Source organism: Elaeis guineensis, chromosome 2 (genome assembly GCF_000442705.2).
Source record: "Elaeis guineensis isolate ETL-2024a chromosome 2, EG11, whole genome shotgun sequence".
Lineage (NCBI taxonomy): Eukaryota > Viridiplantae > Streptophyta > Magnoliopsida > Arecales > Arecaceae > Elaeis > Elaeis guineensis.
The window spans coordinates 117932457-117943541 of record NC_025994.2 but is presented as its reverse complement, the minus strand read 5'-3'; the positions used below and the strand labels follow the sequence as shown (position 1 = coordinate 117943541).

General features: G+C 38.9%; 2 pseudogenes; one reads left to right on the top strand and one right to left on the bottom strand.

Moving 5' to 3' along the window:
* Nucleotides 1–237: 237 nt before the first annotated feature.
* Nucleotides 238–2351, top strand: LOC140855609 (uncharacterized; annotated as a pseudogene).
* Nucleotides 2352–5189: 2838 nt separating this feature from the next.
* Nucleotides 5190–9116, bottom strand: LOC105041558 (mitochondrial import inner membrane translocase subunit TIM17-1-like; annotated as a pseudogene).
* Nucleotides 9117–11085: the final 1969 nt, after the last annotated feature.

Below are 11085 nucleotides of genomic sequence, written 5' to 3'. Positions count from 1 at the left end.
AAATACTTGATCAGACGGCCAGCAACTCTCCAACCCATATCCAGCGGTGGTGACCCACTTTCAGTGTGTGATCCAATAGTTGGCAATGATTTTCAAGGGCGATCCAACGGCTGGCATTCGTTGTCGGTGGAAGAACTAAATAGAAGAGTTTTTTTGGTGCGATCCGACGGTCCAAAACCATCCACAGATGTGATCTAACGCCCAGCATTGAATCCGACTTTGATAAGGTGCTGGGCGATGATTTTTGACGAGATCTGGACGGTCCAAACACGATCCGACGGCCAGAAATTCAAGATGCGGGTTGGACACATTTTAAGGGGTTTTAGGACTCCGTTTGCTACCAGAACCCATGAAAAAATTCATCTATAAAAAGGGGCGACGGCACAAGAGAAAAAACAGTAGAAAAAGCAGAAAAAATTAGAGAAAAATAAGAAAAAAATAAAAAAAATTAGAAGAAATTTAGGGATCCAAGGAGAAGAAGGAGATAAGCTAGTTCGCTCCATGGAGTATGAAAGAAGAAGGAGAGATTGTCAATCATCTTTCCGACGAAGCTGCGCCGATCAACTTCAGATCCTTATTACAATTTTATTTTATTTTAGTTTATTATTTTTTTAAATTCTTTGTAATTGAACATCACTTTCAATTAATGCAAAATTTATTTTATTATACTTTTAAATTTCTGCTCTTTATTTTTATTACAAGTAGATGTTAAAATCTAATTAGTAGATCTTAGTATCAATTTATTTTTATGCTTTTTAAATTCATATCTTTTATTTTTATTGTAAGTAGAAACTAGGATCTAAATAGTAGATCTTAGTACCTGATTTATTTTTCGCACTTTTAATTTCTGTTTTCCAACTTAAAATTGCTTTCCTCAAAATTTTATTTTTTTATAAAAATCAAAATTATCAAATCAAAGCACTGTCTTCTCTGTGAATTCGATCCGACTCGCTACTTTCCACGTATTTTTAATTTTTAGAAGTCGGATTTAATTTAATAATCACAGTGTCCTAACGATAACATCGCGAGCTATCAAAAATCAGACTGAAAACAATGACAAATTCATTGTTATATTAAAAGAATAAGGCTTAATTACCTAAAAAATCCTGTACTTTTGCATCCTTTTCAATTTTGGCACATCGTTCATTTATTTTTAATTGAGTACGTGTACTTTTATAAAATGTTGCAATGTTGACCTGCCATCAGCTGACATCCAATTTTGCCGTTAAAGTGCCCTCATGGAAATGATATAGAAATTTTGAAAATGACATGAAAAATAACAACAATGAGGTCGAAATGACATGGAATAAATCAAATTAAATAGGTATTAAAAAGATTTTCTCACCATCCGTGACTTTCCTTCTCCCCACATCAGAATAAATCTTCCCAATGCGATTTGGAAGAAGAAGCCTTAGTGGACAGCAACGCCCTCCCCCCTACGCCGACTACGTCGCATTGGCACGTCCTGCTCCTTCGCTCCCATTGAGAAGGACTGCCTCACCAATCTGCCAAACACCCTCCACCTCCACATCCTCTCCCTCAAGTATGCCATCCACACAAGTGCCCTCTCCTCCCGCTAGTGCGACCTCTGAAAGTATCGTTGGCCACACCTCCCTCAACCTCTCAGCCACCACTAGCAAGTGCCTAAAGGACTTCCTCAACCATGTTGACTGCTATCTCTGGCACCACAATAGTGGTGCCTTGATGTCCTCCAGATTGCCTTCCACCTGGGCCTTTGCAATGGCCACAAAATCCATCGCTGGTCCGAGTATGCATCCCCCTGTGGCATTGAAGACCATGTCGACCTCTCCCCTCTTCCCCCACCCCTTACCCCCGCTAGCCACTACCGCCCCGCTACCAGGACTTCTTCCACCTCTGCAAGAGCCCCAACCTCTTTTGCCTCGTTGTTTGTAGGTTCCACCTCTCCCGCCCCACCTCCCATTTCAAGCACCTCTTCTCTCTTAAGGTCCTCTGCCTTCACAGTATCTCCATCACCGATGCCACCATAAGGAAGATCGTCACTGTCTATCCATAGCTCCGTTTGCTTGATCCTTGGTACCGCCAGACTCTGGCAAATCGCCATCCCGACCTCTGATTTCCAGCTCGCAAGCCTCACCATAGTTCACTACCCCAAGGTCTCCAAGCTCACCGTCTTGGCCCCAAGCCTCTAGTCCTTCTGATTCAATGGTGCCTATTTCACTAATTACCACCTTGATAACTCTTCGGGGCTAGAGGATGTGTACATGAGCTTTGGTATTCTTGGCTTAGGGCTTCCTTGAAGCAATTGAGTGAAAGCCATCAACAGGCTTTCCAATGTTAATGTCCTTTCCATGGTGAGAAAAGCTTTTTAATATCCATTTAATTTAATTTGTTCCACGTCATTTTTATCTCACTGCTACTATTTTCCATGTCATTTTCAAAATTTCCCCATCATTTCCACAAGGGCACTTTAATCGCAAAATTGGATGCCGATTGATGGCAAACCAACGTTGCAACATTTTATAAAGTATACATACTTGATTAAAAAAATTACAATGTGCAAAAATTGAAAAGGACGCAAAAGTGTAGGATTTTTTAGGTAATTAAGCCAAAGAATAATCATATTATTTAAAGTCCATAGAAAAATGACACTTTAGGATTACACAAGATCAAGTAGGCGTTTCAGGTTGCAGTACAGTAATAATATTTTGTGAATTTGCATGTTAACTGACAATGGATGTGTTTAAATGATATCATGTGATTCTGCGTATTAATGACAAATTTGACTCTCATACCCATCCTACTTGCTCTTTTCTTTTAGTAAGTTAACAGCTTCCTCCATAAATTCTCAACCATAAAAGCACAACAAATAATAGCGAGCATGGACTCTAAATTTCAGTATGATGCGGGCAGTGGATGAACCTATGGTAGGGAGTCTATAGGCCACCAACCTCTAGAATAGGGAGTCATTTATCTCAATGCAGAATAAGTAGACTATGGTGAAATTAATCTCATTACAAAAGCTCACCACAAACAAACCTTTTAGCATTAATCTAGGTTATCTTTACAGAACCTGCAAAAATAAAAGTCAATGCACGAGCCATTCTCACCATCCCATCCAAGTTTTCTTTAGTAAGCTCATTCCTTTTCATGATACTTAAAAGCAATATGTGGCACCTTCTTGTTGACAATCACTTCAGTATGATGTGGGCAGTGGACGAACCTATAGGGAACCAAGATAGGGAGTCTATAGGTCGGCAACCCCTAGAATAGGGAGTCATTGATCTTGTCATTGAATAAGTAGAGTGGTAGACTTTGGTGAAATGGACCTCATTGCAAAAGCTTACCACAAACCAACCTTTTAGCAATTATCTAGGTTATCTTTACAGAATCTACAAAAATAAAAGGTGATGCACAGCCATTCTCACCATCCCATCCATGTTTTCTTGAGCAACCTCATTCTTTTTCATGATATTTAAAGCAGTATGTGACACCTTATTGTTGACAATCACTTCAAATGATCCCCTCAATTTTTCAACAATGTTTTCTGAAAAAAAAAAAAAAAAATCTTTATAATCTTCATTAACTATTCAAATCAAATCATAAAATATGCATGACATGGCATTTCATGACAAATATGAAAACTCATGCAACCATTAGAGATTGTACAAAGGTGAGCTAACAATGCTCTACCAGCAGGCAGTTAGGTTGCTTTTTGGGGCCATCCACTAGTTGCCCCTTCATGCAGCCCAACTGCCTAGTGAGCACCTAGGTAGCCTGCAGCCATTTAGGGGTGGCACGCAAGTTGGGTCAAGTCAGATACGAGTTGGGTTGGATGCAGTCAAGTCAAAAATTCATCAACCAGAACACAACTTGTTTATTAAATAGGTTAAATTCAGATATGAACCCGACCTGTTTATTAAACGAATAACCCAACCCAACCCACATTATCCGTTTATCAAACAGGTGAAGTCAGGTTAAATGGATTAAAGAAGTTAAGTAGTTTTTTAACGGACAAATGGATTTAAATAGATTAAATGGAGTTAAACGGGACAGATACCGATTGAGCATGTTTTAAATGGGTTAAGCATGTTTTAAATGAATTAAATGGGTTAGATCACGATCCAACCCAATTATTAAATGAGTAGAAATGGATTAAACAGCCCAAAGGTCTAAACTTGAACCCAACCAATTTGTAAACAACTCTAGACAAGTTGACCCCTCTATGATCCAAACCCATTTATGTAAAACCCAAACATGCTTAAAGCGAGTTGTTTGCAGGTCAGGTTTTTAGGTCAGGTCACAATTGCCAGTTTGCCACCCCTAATGCCATTGCCAGTCAGTAGTGTCATTTGAAGCAATAACATATATTGCTTGCTCACTATTTTAATAAATTGTATGATTTATAGAAATTACTGTTTACTGTCCCAATTACAGCTCAAATAAATTGTTCACATCAGCCTATCTATTTTTTTATTTCTTCTGATTTATTTGATGTATAGTTGTATATATATATATGCATGCATGCATGCATGTATGTATGTATAAAGATTTTAACCACGCTCTTTTTTTCTTTGAGAAGTTAATCATTCTTATTTTTTCTTATTGTTTAAGTGCCTCCTATGGATCCAATATGTGGTCCTCTAGCTGCAGTCATTATGTCTCAGCAGCCTCTTAGGACTGTCAGCAGAGGATGCCGTCATAGAATTTGGATTGTGAATGCCTGTGGAAATGGCTGGGACATCTAGGAGGGGGGAATAGAAGTTTGTTCTGGCTAGGGCTGTCAATTAGGCCCACAAGCAGGCCAAGTTGACCAGGTCAGCAATGTAGAAGATCCACTGAGTCATTTCGGCCAAGTCAGGTTAAGCAAGATCCAAACCCCACCCAATGTACTCAGGTCCTGATCAGGTCAAGTCAAGGTTCAAATTCAATAGCTCAGGTTCAATCATGACAGCGGTCAACCTCTCCTTTATCTTATGACGGATCACATAATCAACATAATTTTACTGCCAAAAAACATGAATCTCAAGAATCTTTTCAACTAAAACTGAACCATGTATTTTGATTAATTTAGTTATTAATCCAAAAAGCTTTTCACACTAGAAAACAAAAATACTAAGATTCTGATGGATCTCCGACGATGTGATGATCCAAAAATGTAATCAACGAATATAAAAGGCTTACACAAGAAAGCTAAAAATAGGAAGTACCACATGCAGGAAACTTTCTTTGTCTAACTACCATTTTGTATAGCTCAGAGCTCTCTCAGCCTCTATAAACACTATCCATGCCTTAAATCCTTGACAACCAGATTTGCCATTTTGTTCCAACCACCTTCAAAACCAACACACAGATGAATAGAATTAGTCATATGCTTCCAAATTCTAGCTCATAATCATCTTCATTTTATTGATGCCATTTTTCCATCATCCATCTAAAGGGTAAAGAACCATGGTTTATTCCTTTCAGACACGATAACAGACCAAAAAAATAATAATAATTAGCAATAATACAGAATTTCATCTTGAGGAAGCAAGAAAATAGACTATCACCTACTGCAAAACCACATCTTCTTTAAGTTTATTAAGAGGGTGGAAAATTTACAGAGAGTTGGGCACAGGAGTAAACTGCTGCTAGGCATTCAGATGTGAAGTGGCTAGAACCAAGGTTCAGACAAGAGAAATGCCAGGTCAACATTGTGTAAGATATTCAACAAGCACCAGCACGGCCACATGATCGGCCAGCTAGGGGCATCACAAAAGAGGTACATGAGCTGCTTGCATGAGCTGTGTCGATGATCCCATATACACGACCACACACATATCAAGCATTTATCCTCGAGCAAAGAACATGATAAAATACAGAATTTATTGCATGAATACCAAGTGATGATGAAAAAATCTATGCTTATCTAAACACTATGCTATCACAAAATAATTATAATTACCTGAAGTCAAGCATAAGCATTTATTTTCAGAACACAAGAATATTCACATTAGATGAGCAAATTCGTTAAATGCAGCACAAAAAATTTGCTAGACTCAATATCTCCAAAATCTACAATGTAGCATCTTAATGACCTAGCTCTTTTGAACACAGGTCAATATACTATTTCCATTAGATGACAAACAAAACTTAACTTTCCTCAACTAATCAATACATAAAATATCTTAGTATTACATTAGTGGAATAGGCCCTTCAATCTATGAACTATCACAAAAAACAAGTACAAATTCAGAATCACCAACCTCTGTTACTACTCAGCAACCTCATACTTCATTCTCAGTAGGATGAGTTGGATGAAGGATGCCACTATTTGATGAATAGTCTCAGGATTACTGCTCAAATAAGCCCACTGATATTCAGCATTTCATTTTCCCCCATCAGCAAATCCAGCAGCACATCAATAAACTTCTAAAGGTTACCAAAACAAGAAAGAAGGGACAGCCTGGGAAAAGTGGAGAAGAGGGTGGGGGTGTGAAATGGGGTTTGCACTTCTGCAAAGAAAGAACTGCAAAAGAAATTTAGCATTGACAAAATTTGCATCCTAAGATGCACCACCAGGTTAGCAAACACTAGTTTTCAGACAGAATTTAATGCCAAGTATCTTCAAATATATTCAGTAAATTAGTCAATGCTGAGAGACTAATCCGGTAATTGCTAATTAGTTCCATGAACAATTTAATTTGTAGTAGACCATCATGACCACCTTATGTATACTGCAAGGAAGTCAAGGCCCTAATTTTAAAAAAATGATCAGTTCCATGCAATCCAAGAATTCTTGAAAAAGAAGACCAATTAATGATATTCACTTTTGGACAAATCCACCTAAAACTTGTCAACACCAAGCAGCAGAACTTCCAAAAAAGTGAAGCCTCGATATAAGAGGATCTATTGATTACCGCTGTATAGGAGTTGTAGAAAAACATAACCTATGAGGTTAGTTTGTTTTCAAAGGATACCATCGCCTTGCTGAAAATGATATTTGCGAAGTTGTGAACTAAAATATGCACATAATAGTCAAAACAAATGTCAAATGAGAATACATCTTTCAGATCCAACATCTGAATGGCACTTGAAGCTTCACCATTTCTTAAATAGCGAGGTCATTACTTCTTACACAACTTAACAAGGAACCACATGTATCAATGCTAAGATTTGTGCGAAATTTTGCACCATTTAGAGGCCATTTTGAGATTCTTATGCCTATTTTATTTGCTTCCTTCCAAGGTTCCAAGCATAATAATATAATATATAGTAGCATAGCAAATCATATTAGAAGCCCAAAAAAATGGGCAACTAATTAACTTCTTTCCAACAAAAGCAGCAACATAGCAAGAGTAGAACAACTACTTCCAAGCTGACTTCAGCATGAAACCTTATATAGAACTTTCATATATGAAAGAATTATCACGAACCTTGGAAATGGAACAACAACATGATCAACTCATCAAGTTGTTTCAATAGTACAATTCCGAACCTTCACATAAATATATCTTTTGGTAGTGAATATGTTTGACCTAGGAAGATGTTCACTACTTGAATATACACCCCAGTCATACCACTCTCAAGAAACGAAACTAATGTATGACCAACCCAAGAGGTTGTTCTAATATTATACCTCTAATGCTTCTCGTCAATACCATCTTTGAAAATGAATATATCATACCACTGAGTCAATAAGGTAGAAAAATGTAGTCCCCCCACCAAATCCACAAATTTTCACGACCTCCGGAGACAACTAAAACCTGGTATGAAGATGTATCAAAGAAACCCAACACAGATTCTAGCTTAATCAGTATCTTTTTACAGTAATTTTTACAATAGACAATTGTCTCCATCCCTACAACTTCAAGGCTTATCAAAATCTCAAGTGGCTTCTCACATCCACCGAAGAAATTGATCAGGATATGGCTCAAACGCTCCTCCCCATGATAGGAAATTTACAGAACAAAGAGGATAATGCTCATCAATAACCCTAAGATAAGCTACTATATCCAAACATCTTCTCCAACAAACTAATTTAGGAAGAGACCTCCACTATTACCAAATAGAATAAAAGATCAGATTACAATACTTGGTCTTTTTTATACACCAAAAACAATGAACAATACGTAAAACAGAAAGAACCATCCTTTATGAACAAGCAAAATTACCGTGTAAACCGATCAGCAAACAAAGAAAGGTAATAAAATACATGAACAAATTTCTCAAAAGCATAACTCACCTCGATCAAAAACGCAATGCTGACCCTAATTATACTCAAAGCTGGGGATTGCCGCACCGCAGTATCAAATACTCTCCAAGACCTTTGTTTTGCTTTCTCCGCTCTTCCCATCCTCCCGCTTCTTCCCACCCGAAAAGCCTGCCAATCCAAGAAAGCGATGACGACAAAGAAAGAGAACCAGAGTCCTCCTCCGCCGATGCAGCTGATGCAGGAGGCTCACCCTGCGGCAGATATTGTCGCCGGAAATCCCACACTGCCGACTCCGGCTCCGGCCGTCGCAGCTGATGCAGGAGCCCTCTCCGGCTCCGGCCGTCGGCCGACGCCGGATGGTTTTCGATCCAGGGTGGCTGGTTGGTGTCGACAAAGCGGGCGGCCAAGATGGTGAGGCCCTCAACAAAGGTGAGGAGGACGCCGCTAAATATGGCGGGGCCCGGGCCGCCGGTCGGTGCTCCGGCGAGGATGGTGGTCAAGGGATCCTCCCTCTGGCGGAAGTAGACCGAGGAGCAGTCGACGACGGAGTATAGGCTTGCCCCAGACGGCGAAACTGCTGCCGACGCGGTAGGCATTATGCGCGCGGCCTGGAGGCCGCCGACAAGTCGGTAGCCGTCGGAGGATGATAAAAACCCTTGATGAAGTGGTAGAAGAAACCGCCCACGGTCCCCATGGCAAAGGGCCGAACGACGTCGTCGAGGATCCGATCGGGCCGCGGCTCCCGCGAGATGTCCGATATGCCATGGGGTCGAATCCCCTCCGGCGAGCTCTACGAGATGGAGATAGATGTGGCGGACGAAACCCTAGGAGACGGCCGGAGCAGAAGGAGGTCGATTCGGTTCTTGGTCTTTTGGCAGTTGAAAGATGTACGCGTCGCAGGAGGACGCGCGCTCGGAGAAAACATGGCAAGGCGAACGCGAGTCGCGTAGAAATTTCTATGCGGGGTTGCGGGGGTCCCCGATGAGTCGGGGCCAATAAATTTTCCGGGTTGGGGCTTCGCTCCAAAAACGGCCTGTAAAAGTTTGGGAACTGTTGTTGATGGTTAAACCAGCCCAAGGACAATGGTTGAGGTCAACCAGTCATCGAACTAAAATCCCACCCAGTAGGTCCATTCGACCCGATCTTTGAGGCCCGTGGGTCGGGTCTAGGTCAAAAGGATGACCAGTTAAGAGCTTTAAAAATTGGATTGGGAACCAGTCATATGGTTGTAACCCCATTGATGGCGCTAACAGGGCTGGACCAGTCATTTGTGCAGCATGGGCTTATCCGTGGGCCATGACCTGAAAATGGGCCCTAAAATCTGGGTTCGAACATGATTAGGCTTAAGTCGGACAATTCTAGGTCCCATCATGCCAATGTCATCGGGCTCTCATTCTCGTGATACCTTTTCGAAGAGTAATTTTTTACCCACCGCATCTGGTAAAGACAAAAAACATCACTTCATCGGATTAAACTATATAGCATAATTAATAATAAACGGCCATTTAATATAATTTTTATATTTTAAAATTTTTACTGATCAAAATATTTTTTTTTACTGGATGCTACGATATTTAAAATAATGTCATAACATTCTATTATTTTTTCATAAAATATAATGAGATATTATGATATTTTATTTTTTTTATAATATTTTGATAATTATTTATAAGATGTAATGAGATATTTTAGGATGTAATAGGTGTCATACCATTATTATAATATTCTGTTATTTTTTTATGACATCCTGATAATTATTTATAAGATGCGATAGAATGTTATATGATGCAATAGGATATCATATTATTATTATGATATCCTATTATTTTTTATGACATCCCAATAATTAGTTATAGAATACAACAGGACATCATACTATTATTATGATGTTATGTTACTTTTTCTGACATCCCAATAATTATGTATGGAGATGCGATAGGATGTCATAGAATGCAGAATGCTATCCATTATTATGACATTCTGTTATTTTTTATGGTACTCTGATAATTATTTATAGGATGTAACAGGATGTCATATCATTATTATAATATTTTATTATTTTTAATGATATTTTAATAATTATTTATAGAATGTAAAAAAATGTCATATGATACAATATGATGTTATGTCATTATTATGATGTCCTATTATCATTTAGGATGTCATAGCTAAGCATGAGCATAATAAAATAAAAGGATGAAATGATATTTTAGTCAAAAAAATTAAGAAAAAAGATTGAGTTATATTAAATGTATTCGTTATTAATTACGTTATATGGCCCAATCCGATAAGACTATATATTTTTTCTCTATCAGAGGCGGTAGACAAAGAATGTCTTCCTTCTTGAATATCCATATGTTCATTTTTTTTCTCCTTTGTGGTGGTGAGTAGAAGGGGAGGATGTGGTTGCTACAGTAGTATAGTGGCATGGAGAGGATGAGGCGGTGGCAATGGAAGTGAAGTGACATTGAGCAGCACTAAAAATGATTGATGGAGGGTGCACTTGATGGTGAAGGCTATCACAAAGATTAAGAGAGCAAATAGTGATGAGAGGGTGGATCACTATGGGACGTACGAGGGAGGTCATTGGTCGATAAAGGTGGAGGCTCGAGGGAGTTGATTGGATGGGTGGCGAGCAGTCCATATCTAGCTAAGCTTCGAAACCTAAAGATCATAGCCTCCACCATCGTCTTAGGGATCTCCTCATGCTTTAAGAAGAGTTGGGCACATAGGTCTGGATTGAAAACTAAAGATGGCAATGGATAAAATATGGATTAGGTCGGTCAATATCCCTATCTATTATGTAATTAAAAATTTATATTCAGATTCATCTCAGATCGGGTCAGATCGGATTAACTAGAAATATAGATCAAATAAATAAGAAAGGTTTGATCGGATCGGATTGAGTT